The sequence below is a fragment of the Cyprinodon tularosa genome, unplaced genomic scaffold, assembly GCF_016077235.1.
Source record: "Cyprinodon tularosa strain WSP-4 unplaced genomic scaffold, ASM1607723v1 ctg319, whole genome shotgun sequence".
In the NCBI taxonomy this organism is placed as follows: Eukaryota; Metazoa; Chordata; class Actinopteri; order Cyprinodontiformes; family Cyprinodontidae; genus Cyprinodon; species Cyprinodon tularosa.
The window spans coordinates 223,546-240,878 of record NW_024039029.1 but is presented as its reverse complement, the minus strand read 5'-3'; the positions used below and the strand labels follow the sequence as shown (position 1 = coordinate 240,878).

The following is a 17,333-nucleotide window of genomic DNA, read 5'->3' as shown; positions in this document are numbered from 1 at the left end:
GACAGCAACGAGCCAGACAGGGTGAGGCAGTCCATTTCTAATAGCCAATGTCCACAACTGTCTCTTTCATTCGAAGGACAGAGAGTGCCTTGATTCAGTATTAATAAAAACGTTTCAGAATGCTTGTTGAATATATGTTCAACTACTGTAGTGCCATAGATGAGCTTCCTCCATGCAGCTCAGTGGGTGTGACAGAACATCTGGTCCAACAGTTCCTCTAATGCTAGGCAGCAGATCGAGGCAGCAAAAATGTGCACGCTACTTCATTTTTGATTCTTGTTTGAGTTGAGTTTTGACTGAAGCATCTTTGCTGCTGTCTGTGTGGTCCAAAAGTGGGTATGATGCGCGCTGAGCAGAGCTACCCTATCCTTTCTTTGCCTGTAACAATGGCAGCTATATTTGCTGTGATTAGTGGGTTAAAAAGTAGTTTTAATATGTTTTTAAGTGAGAAAGTCACCTGAAAACTTCATCTGCGCAGTCAGGTAATCCAGATTACCTTCCTGCATTCAAATATTGTTTCTGTCAGAGCAGCTCAGACCCCCGTACACTGGCGAGCTCTGACACTAGGAACTCCGTTCAACAGCTGCCACTGGTCCCGGTCACCTCTTCGTAGTTTTCCACTAGTGTTCACAACGCCTGGAAAGCGTTTTCATTTATGTAAACCCAACTGCAGGCAACAGAATATTAAAATCGAACATATTTTACCTGCAGGTACTTTAATAAACGTTAAACGCCAGACACTAATAAACTGTTTTAGAGTGATCACAGTGATCTGCATGACAGACTGTCTCAGCAGCAAAAGTTCAATTTTTCAACTTCTGAAGTGCATTGCATGCCTCAGATGCGTCAACCATTGACTTTGCATGTAAACTAGCTGCTTCTGCTGGTTTAGGTGTGAACCTAGAATAAGGGAGCAATCCAGAGGACTTTTAAAATAGACATGCATGTGTGCGCCAATTCCTGTTTTAGGAAACTGCAAAAAGTAAAGGGGTGAACAAGTGCAAAACAATTGGCTGCTAGAAGATATTCTGCTGCGGTGGACATTACCTGGACTTTGATGTCAGGTTACAGCCTGCTTGTAAGATAATATCTTCTGAAACTGAAAAGAAAACCTCTGGAGCTGATCTTTCTACAGCCACAAGAAAGAGAGAATACAACAAGTGTATGTCCCAGATTAGTTGATACTTAAGACAAGAAAAGGCACTGCTGGATATGAATCGCAAAACAATTGGCCAAAAGTATGTCAAAGTATTCTATTAAACACGCTTCTTTATCTTAAGCATCCTGGTTTTAAAGCAGGCAGGAAAAGAACATTGAAGGGGGAAAAACATAAAAAAATCAACCCTTTTTTAAGCCATTCTTTGGTAATAGAAGAACCTTGAGAAATAATATCCCTAAAAGTCCCCCTACGGCTACCCAACACCTGCTTACAGAGATTACACAAACCATTAACTCCATCTAAAACACTGGAAGCAGCCACATTTCAGCCAAGCTTCTTATGAGTCTCCATTATGGCACAATCCGCCACTCTAACGCAGTTTTCTCTTCTTCCTCTATTGCAAAAAGCAACAAAGACACAACCACTCTGAAGGGCTTGGAACTGACAAATGGCTCAATATATCAAGGGAAAAAAGGATTTCGGTGGAAGAGAGGTAATATGGAGCGGGTTCTGTCTGTCACAGTTCACTGAGCTATCAAAACAAACCGTTACAGCCATGTGACTTCAGCATGAATGGGACAATGAACTGGATTATCTTCACAACTCATTAATCCGGCTGTCTCCTGACCCTCCTCTATAATCAGCTGAGGATTCCCCATCATCGCCACATGGGCAGAACGCTCAACCTTATTTTTTCTTTTTTATGGAAATATGTTGCTACAAGGAGAGAAGGAGAAAAAACTGGTCTTTTATCTCATTTTTAATTAAGCAATGTCAGCTATAGTCCAAAAAAAGGACACTGCAAAATTAATATGAGATTATGATAATCACAAATAGTACAACTGTAAAAGTATAATCAATAACATCCTGGTAGTATCACTGAACAGCGGATGAACCGGCCTGGACTCTACAGAAAAAGAAAAAAAATACTTTCACAAATATTTCATGAATCCTTTGAGAGATGTTTGAACATCTTCAAATTATCCAGATTTTTATTAATAAAATGCCAGAAGGTTGTAATAAAGTTCAAAAAGTTATTGAGAACACTGGAGACACTAGGATTCAAACTGCAAACAGCTTTGGGGAATAAAGGTATTATCATTTGACATTTAAGCCAACTGTTCAAGCCCCGCAGTAAACCCATGCCTCGGTCCTAAACTATCCCGGCGGATTTATTTTTCCAACCATGAAGTGAAGATTGTGCAGAAAGCAGAGGTTATTATTTAAACCCAATGCTCAGGAAGGGAGAGAAGGAGCTCTGCAAAAGCTCCCTGACCATTTCTGTGAAGGGTTGCTGAGAGAAATGTTTGATGATGGAGGGATATCAGAATCTCGCCACATGCTAACGAGGCACCTGTAGTCATTTAAAGAAAGCACAAAGAGTTTTGGGAAGAAAGAACAGTTCTAAGAAGCAGAACAGATCCTTCAGATAAAATAGGACTTAGCCTTCAAGCTTGACGAGCACAACAGGAAATGTGGAAATTCATGGAAGTGTTTATTAGCCACAGAGCTTGGTGCTGCCGTTTTTCTAGGTCAGATACCTCCCCGCTGGCCACTAATTAACTTGAGGAATGTCAATGCAGATCTGTGTTATTGGGACAACAGCTACCTGTGGCTTACGGCTCAAGAAGCTCTCAGAGTTTAGTTGTGCAGCTTTTACACACGTGCAAAACACAAGTAAAGAGGAACTGAAACCTAAAATAGATTTAAGGAGAAACCCAACACCCCGGCAAGGAGGACAGCACTTCTATCTACAGGAAGGTCAGATCAGAATGTGTCCTCCACCTGTGCAGGTATGAGTCCTCCAATAAATATTAACTAGATTACAACACCCCCAAATAAATACCTGCTTCTGTCAAATAATGCCCTTTTTTTCTATCTTGAGGCCCAGGCTTGATTTTTAAGACCCCAGCTCTAAAAGATATGAAGAAGCCAGCAAGAAAAAGCTCCAAAGCTTAACTAAATGAAGTATTTTTCAGTCCAAAAACTGGCATCTTCTAAATATGCATTAGCTGGATTTATCAAACAAACATATTTTTTCTGATTCTAAGAAACTTCAGCTAGTCCAACAAAATAATGCCTCATGAAACACGTTCCCATCCATGTGGAACGAAAGTTACTACCGTAACTACGGTTCTATGAATCCCGGATGACCGCCAGAGGCGGTGCTTCAAGCACTGAATGATCATTCTTGCGCATGCGCAGGTCGAGTATTAATGACAACAAAGTCAGCTGTGACCTGCCGGGGACCCACGTGACTCTATATAGTCACGTGGCACCCGGCAATCAATCCCTCAATCTTCTCGCGAAAGCAGAGATTCCGAGGGACCAAGCACTCTGGCGGTCATCCGGGATTCATAGAACCGTAGTTACGGTAGTAACTTTCGTTCTATTTCATCCCTACTGACCGCCAGAGGCGGTGCTTCAAGCACTGGATGACTCATATCAACAAGGTCACGAGGAATCAGCAACATTCAAGGAACAACGACTACACCACCCACCTAATGTGATGTAGAGGCATGCTGCTCGAGGATTCCCTGAAGCGGATGGGGCGCAGCCACATTCACCCTGTAGAACCGAGTAAAGGTACTAGGTGACTTCCAGGAGGCCGCACGACATATAACATCCAATGGCACCCCAGTCGTAGCAGCAAACGATGTCGACATGCCCCTTGTAGAGTGGCATTTCACTCCCGCCGGCAGTGGCCGGTCCTGCAAGGCATAAGCCTTGGAGATCAAATCCACAACCCAGTGTGCAAGTCGCTGCTTAGAAAGTGCCTGACCTTTCCGTGAGCCAGCGTAGCAAACAAAAAGGCTATTTGTCTTTCGGAAGGATGCCGTGGCATTGATGTATGTCTCAAGGGCACGGACAGGACACAGTGGTTCAGAGGGACTTCCGGAGTCAAACCGGGCAAGATGGAGAGGCTGGGTGCTGCCTGCTGGCAGTGATACCTTAGGAATAAATGCTACATCAGCCCACAGTGTAACGCCTGAGCCATCAGGATTCCACCGGCAGCAGGGTTCGGCTATCGAGAGAGCCTGTAACTCCCCTACACGTTTTGCGGAAACCATAGCTAAAAGGAACGCAGTCTTCAGTGAGAGCCATTTGAGGTCCGCCGACGCCAGGGGCTCAAATGGGAGGGACCGAAGAGCCTCAAGCACAAGAGAAAGGTCCCACGCCGGTGCCACAGGGCGGTTGGGTGGGTGCAAACGCCGAGCACCTCTTAAAAACAGTACAACATCCTTGTCTCGGCCCACAGAACAACCATTCAGCCCAACATGCCAACAGGAAATGGCAGCCACATACACCTTTAAGGTAGATGGGGACCGTCCTTGATCCAGCAATGCCTGCAGGAAGGTCAGTATGTCAGAAACTGAGCACTGCACCGGGTCCTGCCCTCTATCACGGCACCAGGTCGCAAAGACCGTCCACTTGTTAGCATAGACAGCTCGCGTGGACGGCGCCCATGCATTAGCCATTGTATGCCCTATGGACCCAGTGTATCTTGAGAAGGTGGACCCCGGCCTTGCAGGGGCCAAATCCAGAGCTGGAGCCGGTCCGGTTCGGGGTGCAAGATCTGACCCCCCATCTGGGAAAGAAGGTCTCTCCTGGAGGGGAGACGCATTGGCGAGCCGGAGCTGAGCTCGCACAGTAGAGGAAACCAAGTCCTCGCTGGCCAGTAGGGGGCCACCAGCAGGACCCTGTGCCCCTCCTGACGTACCCTGAGGAGAGTCTGAAAAAGTAGGCTGAATGGCGGAAAGGCATAAAGGAGGGTCCTGGGCCAGTCGTGTGCCAGAGCATCGTGGCCCAGAGGGCTGCTGTTGTCCAACGAGAACCAAAGGGGACAGTGAAATGCGTCCCTTGAGGCAAAGAGGTCCACGTCCGCCCTGCCAAAGACCTTCCAGATGCACTCCACCACCTCTTGGTGAAGCTTCCACTCCCCTGGAAGCGGCTTCTGACGGGATAGAAAATCTGCTGGCACGTTCTCCGGCCCTGGGATGTAGGCTGCTCTGAGGCTGGCTATGCGTGGAGCTGCCCAGGTCAGAAGCCGTTGAGTCAAGCACAACAGTTTCCTTGACCTCGTGCCCCCCTGGTGGTTGATGTGAAAGACCACTGTGGTGTTGTCTGACCTCACCAGCACGTGCTTCCCCCGCAAGCCTGGAAGAAAGCTCTGAAGAGCCAGAAGCACAGCCTGTAACTCCAGGACATTGATGTGTTCCCTGCCCTGCCGCTGGGACCATGTCCCCTGTGCCATTTGACCCCGCCAGGTTGCACCCCAGCCCGTGGAGGATGCATCTGTAAACACAACTTCCCGACGACACGGGAGGGAACCGAGCGGGACCCCTGTGGTCATAAACAACCTCACCCTCCATTGGGACAGAGACTGAAGACACTGAGGCCCCACCCGAAGTCTTCGGAGACGATGAGTGTTCCGTGTGGGATCCAGATTCAAGCTGTTCAACCACATCTGGAGGGGCCGCAATGACAGCAGCCCCAAGGGCACTACGGCGGACGCAGCTGTAAGCATGCCCAAGAGTCGAAGATACCGCACAAGAGGCAGCGCCATGCCGCGCCTGAATTCCGGGAGCACGCTCAATATACTGTCCACCCGCTGGGGTGACGGGCAAGCAGTCATTGAGATGGAATCCATGGCAATGCCCAGGAAGACAGTCTCCTGTGAGGGGGTCAGACTGCTTTTCTCCATGTTCACCTGCAAGCCCAAGCATCCCACATGATGGAGCACTAACCGAGTATCTCGAACCGCCTGGTCCCACGTCGCGGCACAAATGAGCCAGTCGTCGAGATATGGGAGGATCCTCAATCCCTGTGCCTGCAGAGGAGAGAGGGCCGCTGCAACACATCGGGTGAACACCCTGGGGGACAGTGAAAGTCCGAACGGGAGGACCCTGAACTGGAAATGCCTCCCTTGAAAAGCAAAACGAAGAAACCGCCAATGGGGCGGAGCGATCGGAACGTGAAAATAAGCATCCCTGAGATCTATGGAAGTGAACCAATCGCCCGGGGAAATCGCCTGCAACACTTCCTTGGTGGTCAGCATATGAAAGGGCATGGCCTTCAAGTACACATTCAGGCCTCTGAGGTCCAAGACTGGACGCAGGCCCCCGGTCTTCTTCGGAACCAGAAAATACGTGGAATAAAAGCCCCCTGGATCCAGCAGGGGGTCCACAGGCACTATAGCACCCTTGGCCAGCAAGGTGCAGATTTCTTGGTTCAGTGCCTGTGCCTTCACCGGGTCGTGGATCACAGTCATCCTGACCCGGCCAGGGATAGGTGGCCGGCGGCGGAATTGAAGATGGTACCCCCGGGACAGGGTGGACAACACCCACAAGTCCGGGGTGTGGGCAGCCCAGAAGCTGAGCTGTCCCGGGGAAAAATAACCGACCGCCGGCCCTAAGGCATCATCTGCGGGTCCCCCGGCCCTTCGAAGGCCCGGGAGGACGCCGGCCAGACTGCGCGGCTCGAAAGGGATGAAAGGACCTCGTCCCAGCCTGGTCTCGAGCTCTGTTCCTCCGATCTAGAGCAGGTCCCCGGACCGATCTCTGACCTGGTAACAGACCCTGGGGCTCAGTGGGAGAAGGAGAAGGCACTAAGGACCTCCGTGAAGGACCCGCAGCTGCCCAGGTGCTTACTGGCTGGCGATCACGTCTGTGAAGCCCTGCCAGCTGTTGCCTCGTTCTAGAGGCCTGAGCCGTACGGTCCAAGGCGTCCAGTGCCGCTGAACCAAAAAGCTCCCCCGGGACCACAGGCAGGGCCCGGAGGGTCCTCCTACAAGGCTCAGTTAGTGGTGACTGCGCCAACCAGACCTGGCGGCGAGCATGAACCAGTGTGGAGAGTGTGCGTCCAAGTTCCCTCGTCATAAGAGCAAAGGCCTGCAGAGATGCATCAACCAGGCCTTGCATGGCATGATCCAGCGGAACAGATTCCAAGGAGGAAGACAGGGCCAGCATAAGATGGGAGAGAGAGTTCCCAATCCGGCCCATGCGGGCCCCAGAGTCATAGGCCTTACAGAGAAGGTCGTCGGTAATACGGCACTGAGGACGCGGACAACGGGCATTGGGCCGCAAGGCCTCATCAGGCGGGATTATAAGAGAGGCAATGCCCGGTTCCACCGCTGGCATCTGCCCTAAGCCAACCTTGGGTGCCTCCTGCATAGCTGCCAGGACCCTGCCATCCGTCGTCAGACGTGAAAACGCCTTGGTGTCTGACCAGCAAGCATGCAGTTCCCGCACATACTCCGCCGAGGGAGGAACCACAAAGGCAGTCTCTGACCTACTGCGCCTAAAGAAGGCGCTGGAAGCCGCAGGCTGGGCCTGAGGAACACTAATCTGTAAACGGGCAAGAGCCGTTCGAATAGCGGATGTCACAGACTCCCCCGTATCCTCCTGGGAGGCAATGGAGTCCGACCCAGAGGCCCCGGAGCCCAGCTCCGGAAGGTCCTCACAGAAATGGGTGCCAGAGGCCGCCACAGAAACAGCATCGTCGTCATTGACTGACGTTTCATCCTGCTCGGTAGGGAGAGCCGTGCCGCGATCACCAGCAGTCTGAAAGGACTGGAGGAGGGCTTTCATTTGGGCCAGCTCAGTAGTGAGATGATCCACTCTGGTGGACAACCTCCCTGCATCGGTCCGTCTAGCACGCTTCGTCGGTACCGAAGGTGCAGCCACAGTAGATCGTTTGCACACCGCTTTCTCCATCGGCAAACGAGCACGCGGCGAAGCGCTCGCCCAGTCGGTAGGCTGCTCCAGTGCAGCCAACCGATCCAGTCTGACCGACCGGGGCATGACACGACAGTTGGGGCAAGCGTCATCTGACAGCGCCTCCCGGAGATGTTCCACACCGAGGCAGGAGGGACACAAGTCATGCCCGTCATCCGGCTGAAGTGGAGCCAGACAGGTCGAGCAACATAAATTATCCAGCATCATACTGCTGAAAGGCGTGATCAGCCTGCTACCAAGGACAAGTCAACACGAGCAGGAAACGCTACTGGCGACTCGTTGTAGGAAAACCCCCGCAGAGATTCCAAACTCAGCGTGAGCAGAAACGCCACTAGCAAATCGATTATTAACTAAAGATGAACTCAGCACGAGCAGAGACGCCACTGGTGAGTTTAGGCAAACAAACTATAGAAGAACCCAACGCGGGCAGAAACGCTACTGGTGGGCTTAGCCAAACAAACTGAAAACAACTCAGCGCGAGCAGAAACGCCACTGGTGAGTGTAGATAAACAAACTATAGAAGAACCCAACGCGAGCAGAAACGCTACTGGTGGGCTTAGGCAAACAAACTGAAAACAACTCAGCGCGAGCAGAAACGCTACCGTGAGTCAAAAGAGCCACAAAATTAACGTGGCAAATCAAAGCGAACAGTAAACTACTGCTGAGAAAAGAACGAAAACTTACCAGTCACCGCAGATCTGGTAAGGTGAAAGCAGCTTGTGCAGCCCCTGGAGGGCGAGACTTACCCGCAGCTCCGACCAAACCCGGTCACGGGGCTACCAGCAACAAGCAGCCAGGAAACTAGTGGTATACACAGAAGCAACCAGCTTCACACGACCACACTCCGGTACTCAACACACCTGCGCGCGAGAAGAACAAAAGGGATTGATTGCCGGGTGCCACGTGACTATATAGAGTCACGTGGGTCCCCGGCAGGTCACAGCTGACTTTGTTGTCATTAATACTCGACCTGCGCATGCGCAAGAATGATCATTCAGTGCTTGAAGCACCGCCTCTGGCGGTCAGTAGGGATGAAATAGAACGTAAGGTGCAAATGAATTAACAGGAACTTCAAGGAGGAAAAAAACACTGAGAGGTGAAAACTGTTCAACAATCAAGAACTGAAAGTTTTATAGAAAGAAAAAACATGTCAAAAGAAAACTAAAGTGAAAAATGTATTTTCAGGTAAATAATTATGATTAAGACATTATCATCAACTAATTTAGTAATCAACTTATTTTAAACTGGAATGTAAAGACTTTAAACATGCCTTTAGCTGACAGCGTGACCCACTTAAAGCAGACATTATATCAAAAGTGTAAAAAATATGTAAATATGTAATATGTAAAATTAAGATCAAATCTTAATAAGAAGAAACAGGGATTTTATTTTGAAGAGATTCTACTCAAACCTTTCTAGCACAATTGAAAAGCTGTGGTCAGCTGCCAAAAGGCAAATCTATAAGCAAACGCAAAGAGTTTGATCAACTCAAGCCAGGCTTATGCTGCGCGTCTTTTTTTTTTTGTCATATTCTGGTCGACTTTACAGTCATGCAAGAATTTTTCGATAGCCCGACTTTCAGCCTGATCGTGCGTCGTGCAGTGTACAGGGGGTAGCGAGGGGCGATCAGCCTCTCACGACCACCTCCAAATCAGGAATCGTGAGATTGGGAGAAAATCAAACATGTTTGATTTTCAGTTGACCGTTGTGGGCAAATCGCGCAGTGCGAAAACAAGGATTCTTCTTCTCCTTTTTCCTCTCAGATGAAAACACAGCAGCATGTCGGGGGTGTAAGTTCTTTCTGTAAAATTGACAGACCGTAGTAGCCATGTTTGCTCAGCCATGTATTTGTCCAAATACGTCATCGCCTTTTCTTTTAAGGGAATTCAGCACTAAACTGCAGCGTGTTTCACTCTAGTGAGCTTCATATTCCTCTTCTACTGGTTTGGCTTCTGGATAGATGAGTCCCAGTAGTGTGATCTATCTCCAGGCCCGAGTCAGATCTGTTTTTTAGAGATGCAGTGTGAGCAGGTAGATTGCATCAGAGCGTCGGGCCGCACATGCATCGTGAGCTGTGAACCTGCACTGTACAACGAAATCCCAGGGTTTCGTCGTACAGTCGTCGCTGCATATCACTGCATGCAACGACTGAAAAAAAAAATCGTACAGCATCAGGATTTGGCCTTAAAGCTGATATCTGATAATTAATTGCAACTATTAAAGAAGAAACACAAGCTAGATTCACACAGCAGGCATATGCAACCCAAACTGATCTTTTTGCCCATAGGTGACTGATACCTGACCTTTTTACTGTGTCAGTTTAATAATACACACACAGACACATCTACTATTACATGGTTGGTTTTCCAGTTAAGCTTTTTAAAACACGTCTAGTAACCATCACATCTATTATTACTTCTCTAAACACTGCGCTGCTGAATGACGTCTACATTCCCCTTCTGAACCATTCAGACAGGAAATCTCATGGTTGACGAAACTGTATTTTGGATAAAAGAATTGAAATTCAGCATAAAGACCTGCAGTCTGAACTCATCCGCTTATCACAAACATTAATGTATACTGTCAACAATGACATCAGATGCACACACTATTTTTCTTTTTGAGGCGCTACTACTTCTACTACTTTTAATGTGCCTCAGAAGCTATCCCACTGTATCCTGCATGAGGTGTGAGCGATTAATGGTCACAAGTCAGCCTGCATCCAACTGACCGGCTGTATAATTTGCATGCATAACCCTTCAGATAAAACAGTGCAGAGAATATTACATAAAGGCACTCCTTAGGATTGTGACATACACATTTTTGCAGAGATAAACGCAGGGGTCCTTTATATCATTTATTGCTTGTAAACACTGTCACAGTTAAGATATAAGTTTGATGTATTTGCTCATAAAGCCTGAAGCACTGGAAACATTTTAACAGCTCCCAGGTGTGCCACCCAAGACAAATGAATGCTATAGGCTTCTAAAGCACCAAAAACAAAACCTTACATTTGTTTAACATCGGACAAGTATTTCATTTGCAAGCGTCACATAGATTTACTTGCGAAAATTGCAGCTGAAACTAAGTCTAGAGAGAAAGCAGTCATGTGCCAGTATGCCATCTGACCCCAAACAAATTTCATTCCAGACAAGAATGATCTCTGAGTCATCGCACAAGACTTCTAAAATACTAGACGCTCATATCACTCTGGAGGAATGCACTGTAGGCCGGCTGAGACCACAGAACGAATAAATTATCTTTGAAACTAAAGCCTTCAAAAGGAGTCACAGTGGGGCCAGGATACCTGCATGTATCTCCGTACAGAAAGCAGATAAGGTTGTCATCATCGGGAATGAGCTCAATGTCAAACAGTGTACACTGGGGCCAAGCTCAGGGTAATATATAACTGCATAGTTGCACTTACTTGAGAGAATCTGAGAACAACCCATCTAGTCATAAGTTGAAGCAAGGGTTGACAATGTATTTCCCTGGTTGAGTGACTATGATTGCTGTGGGGGACCGGGTCAATTGCTGAGGATAATTACACCAGAAATATATTTGCCATTACATTCTAGATATGACTGTAGAGGCAGCTGGTAACAATGGTCATTGAAGCTGAACAATTAACCTTTATATCATCTTAATATAAGTAATCGTGTTTTTTTGAAAAACCATTTTACAAAAACTAAAACAGTTCACATCTTTTTGTTTATATATATACACATTTTTTCAAACTGCAACCCATGGAAACAGCAACTAGAGTTCAAATGGAGACACTCTCCTCACATCTGCCTCAATTATTCCGCTTTAAACGAACCAATTTATTTCCTGACCTTAGTTCAGACTCCCTGCTTAAGGCTGATTTATACTTAGAAATCAGGTCCTCTGCATAGGTATCGCAGTGAACAAAAAGATATCCCCACCCCCTCCACAGACACTCCGCTGCACCTCCCCCAAATTGTAACTGACCGCAAACAGTGCCGCAGACAGGCGGTTGGCTTATTTTGTTTTTATGACCGCCATTGTGGAAAACGACTTGTGAAGATGGACTAGCTAGAGGAGCGAGGTGTGAGAGAACGCTGGGACCCTTTTTCCACCTGGATCCCCGCTCTTTTTCGCCCTCATGTCCCTCCGTTGTCGGACAAACTTGCCCCCACTTCCTCACCGCCTCGGCCGTATGTAGACCCACAGTGTATAGCACAGACCACGCTTCAATAACGGGCAAAAATCAAAAATGTCTGCGTCAACCTCACTGTGGCACACTCCTGCAGGAGCATAACCAGACCTTTAGCTGTGACCACACTCAAGCAAACCAAAAAACTAAAGGAGACACCTGTTGAGGTGTTTGCCATGAACTCCAGTGCAGATTACCCTCCTCAAACCAATCTATCTACAACAATGGTCATGAATTAGCAGACCAGGGTCCAGATCCGGAACCACTTGCAGGCTAATCCAGACCCAACCTGATTTAATACATTTATAAATAACCGCATGTTGTCTAACGGCAGTGTCTAACTTCACTTCACTTCTCCTGTTAATACTGTTAGGTCCTCGGGAGCATCCGGACCAGGCTGCACATGATACAAATTAACCAACGATACTTTAAGACACAGCAGGCAAACCTGTGGCAAGCCGGGGGATGGGAAAGAAGGAGAAGATGATGAGAAAAAGAGAGCAGAGAAAGTGTGGACTGCTGGAAGAACTGAGGTGAACTGGTGAAAGAAAAGTGAAATGGTGCTCAAAGATGACCCTGAGCATTTAGAGGATGTTTAGCTCAACCTGCTGCTGTGAAGCAGGATTCTCCACCATGAACAGAATCAAAAATAAATATGGATTTAGGCTCAAAATTAGCACCTTGATATGTGCTTTAGAATGGCTTTGTCTCCATTTAAACCCAGGTTTAAAGCCTTGCAGGGCAGCATAAAGCCCACTGCCAACATTAAGACAGCAAAATAACAAACGGTCAGTTCAGGTGTTTTATAAAATATGTGAAGCAGGAAACTGAATGATTGTTGTTCTCTACTTCCAAAAACACTTTAGATTTTAAAATGGAAAAATATTAAAAAAAACTTTTGTTATATATATTTTTGTTTAAAAAATTCAATGTATAACATTGATGCATTAACACCTCATTTTATTTCAGTGTTAAATTCTGTTTAAAGTAACAGATTATTATTAAAAACATCTCCGGGCCTTTACTGGTTGATCATTTTCTTTATTCTGACTCTGCTGATTTTTAATTAGTTTGGCTTAATTGATTGGCAGATTACCGTTGATATATTATTGGCCAATTTAGGTGTACAGGCTGACGTATAACTAACTGGCCTGCATGAGATAATGAAAAAAAAAAAAAAACAGATTTTAAGACAGGACGTTTTGGACAATATGGTCTGATAAAGAGTAAATTTATATACATGCTTAAGCCAGAATTATTTTAAATTTAAATATGACTTCCCTATGACTTTAAAATACGAATAAATCCATTTTTATCATTATGTAATTACAGTACAACTACAGTTTTTGGAGCATCAGAGTTCGATTAAACAATCATACCTCCCTAAATGGACCAAACATTCTGGCCAAAAAAACTATGGTCCATTTAGAGTAGATAAAACAGGGCTTGTGTGAACACACCCTAAGACTAGTGCTAGAGTTGGGCCCCGAGAATAAACTTTAAATCAACAAATGGGAATCTTTCAAATTTAAAATGTTTGATTCCTGGTTTAAATACCCAGATCACCGAGCAGAAAATAAGCCTCCTAATACCAACGCCGAAGAATTCATAGGAGGTAGTGTTCACAGGTTTGGTATAATATACTTATTGATTATTTGTAGTTTAGCTTATAGGAAATATATAGTTAATAGAATTGAAATTCAGTCAGCAGTTCGGAATATTTAGTTTAAATGGAAGTCTTATTCAAAACTTAAACTTTCTTGACCCTTCGTGTTGAAAGTAGTGTTTCGACAGGAACCGGAATTGAAACAAGGAGCCGCAATATATTAGGGAACAGGATTGCAACGACATAACTTCCAGCAGTCTCTGCAGGCAGTTTGTGTATTAATTGGAAACAGACACCAGAACTAAATAATACTGCCTTCTGAACAGTCTTTACCAATATTTTTGATCCATGCAGAGAATAGTACAGCACTGATAGACTGTATGGAAGCCATCCCTGCACTGTTTAACAGTCCACATTCTCTGTGATTCTGTTAATTGTCCCAAAGGTCAATATTGGACCCAAATAGAGAAGTAGGCGCAGAATGTTTTTCTAAACAAAAGCCAAGGCCTTTTTACCTTCCTACCATAACCTTACTCCGCCCACACCTAATATTTGAAAAATTAGCCTTAAGAAGGAGGTGCAGAGACCAGGGTGAATTTAGGGGACGAGACCTGGGCGGGGTCTGGTAGGTAAATTAATGCTAAATAAACTAACTTAATGCTTGCTAATTATTCACCAATCTGAATGAAAAAGAAAATCACTAGAAAGTTTACAATGCTTACTTTCCTAAATTTTACTTGGTACAGAGAGACGGGGATGCTTTTATACCCCAGTGTGGCAAAGCAACTTTTTTTTTTAAGTTTTTCTAGGTGACATCACACCTTTCTGAGCCCTTCAGGTAAGTGGCTTTCACATTTCATTTGCCCAGAAAAAATTTTAATTGCCCAATATAATGTTTGATAAATATAGTTCCTAGTATTCATTTTTGTATATACAGGTGCTGGTCATAAAATTAGAATATCATGAAAAAGTAGATTGATTTCAGTAATTCCATTTAAAAAGTGAAACTTGTATATTATATTCATACATTACATACAAACTCATATATTTCAGATGTTTATTTTGTTTAATTTTGATGATTACAAATGACAACAAATGAAAATCTCAAATTCATCATATCAGAAAATTAGAATATTACTGAAGACCAATAAAAACAAAGGATTTATAGAAATGTTGGCCAACTGAAAAGTATGAACATGAAAAGTATGAGCATGTACAGCACTCAGTATTTAGTTGGGCCTCCTTTGGCCTGTATTACTGCAGCAATGCGGCGTGGCATGGAGTCGATCAGTCTGTGGCACTGCTCAGGTGTTATGATAGCCCAGGTTGCTCTAATAGTGGCTTTTAGCTCTTCTGAATTGTTGGGTCTGGTGTATTGCATCTTCTTCTTCACAATACCCCATAGATTTTCTATGGGGTTAAGGTCAGGAGAGTTTGCTGGCCAATTAGGAACAGGGATACCATGGTCCTTCAACCAGGTACTGGTAGCTTTGGCACTGTGTGCAGGTGCCAAGTCCTGTTGGAAAATGAAATCTGCATCTCCAAAAAGTTGGTCAGCTGCAGAAAGCATGAAGTGCTCTAAAACTTCCTGGTATGTGGCTGCGTTGACCGTGGACCTCAGAAAACACAATGGACCAACACCAGCAGATGACATGGCACCCCAAACCATCACTGACTGTGGAAACTTTACACTGGACTTCAAGCAACGTGGATGAAGTGCCTCTCTTCTTTTCCTCCAGACTCTGGGACCTTGATTTCCAAAGGAAATGCAAAATTTACTTTCATCAGAGAACATGACTTTGGACCACTCACCAGCAGTCCAGTCCTGTTTCTCTTTAGCCCAGGCAAGACGCTTCTGATGCTGTCTGTGGTTCAAGAGTGGCTTGACACAAGGAATGCGACAGCAGAAACCCATGTCTTTCATACGTCTGTGTGTGGTGGTTCTTGAAGCACTCACTCCAGCTGCAGTCCACTCTTTGTGAATCTCCCCCACATTTTTGAATGGGTTTTGTTTCACAATCCTCTCCAGGGTGCGGTTATCTCTCTTGCTTGTACACTTTTTTCGACCACATCTTTTCCTTCCCTTCGCCTCTCTATTAATGTGCTTGGACACTGAGCTCTGTGAACAGCCAGCCTCTTTAGCGATGACCTTTTGTGTCTTGCCCTCCTTGTGCAAGGTGTCGATGGTCGTCTTTTGGACAACTGTCAAGTCAGCAGTCTTCCCCATGATTGTGTAGCCTATAGAACTAGACTGAAAGACCATTTAAAGGCTTTTGCAGGTGGTTTGAGTTAATTAGCTGATTAGAGTGTGGCACCAGGGGCCATCAATTTTGAACCTTTTCACAATATTCTAATTTTCTGTTATGATGAATTTGAGATTTTCATTTGTTGTCATTTGTAATCATCAAAATTAAACAAAATAAACATCTGAAATATATGAGTTTGTATGTAATGTATGAATATAATATACAAGTTTCACTTTTTAAATGGAATTACTGAAATCAATCTACTTTTTCATGATATTCTAATTTTATGACCAGCACCTGTATATACAAAAATGAATACTAGGAACTATATTTATCAAACATTATATTGGGCAATTAAAATTATATATATATATATATATATATATATATATATATATATATATATATATATATATATATATATATATATATATATATATCTCAATGAAACATGTTTGGTTTTTTTTAAATGTTTTTTTGTAATTCAGTAAGTTTACAGGTTCCTGGTGTGTATATGCATGCGTCAGATAATGAACTCAAGCCTATATTACCGTGTTAACATGCCTTTCAATCCTTCCTGCACATTCTCTTCAAACTAAATTTTGCTTTAAACTGTTGTGTGCTTGGAAAAATATAAATTGTAATGTTAAAAATCTAAAAAAAAACTTGACAGGTTAAAAACTTACACTACTACTACTCACCAATTTAACATGTTTAGCTCTATAACATTTAAATGCACCACTCCAATGTCTAAGAGAAAAAAATTTAATGAACATTTAATGTATGACCAATGTACAGAAGACTGCCATATGATAGAAATATTTACACTGTGCGCATACAATTATTATTATTTTCCTAATCCCTGACTAATCATTTTTAATCTAGTGTGTATTATAGTATAGATTAAATTCATCATCCAGCTGCTGCTCTGCAGAATTCTCTCACCAAGGAGAGAAAAATCACGCCATATAGCAGAAAATCACGCAGCTTTTTCAAATCACGCGAGAATGTGTATAAAACAACAAAAATGGCGCCGCAACGCTTGTGGGTAGTTTTCAGCGAATGTCTGTGATTTTAAAGTAATTTTGAGGGAGTGATTTCATTGCACTTGCCCGGCGGGCAAATGCAATGAAATTTGTACTCTCCCAACAATAAATAACGAGCCCTAATATATATCACAATATGCTTGAATTAAGTACGTTTTCAACTAATCTCTAAAACAAATCAATATTAATGCTTACTTTTTTCAACTTTATTTTGAAGTGAGATTTACATATAATTTAACAAATTAATTTGTGGCGAGTTTTGTCATACAGGGTGAATCATGCTCGGCTGGCTATGGCTTTTATTTTTGCAACCTCTTCCTGCTGTTTCACAACTTGCGTTACCTCACACTTTTGGATCCTTG

At 44.7% G+C, this 17,333-nt stretch overlaps 1 protein-coding gene across 8 annotated transcripts in view; it reads right to left on the bottom strand.

Annotated features, from left to right (window-relative positions):
* Positions 1–17,333, bottom strand: part of LOC119788510 (A-kinase anchor protein 13) — a 197,905-nt gene that overhangs the window by 162,097 nt on the left and 18,475 nt on the right. The window lies entirely within an intron of this gene.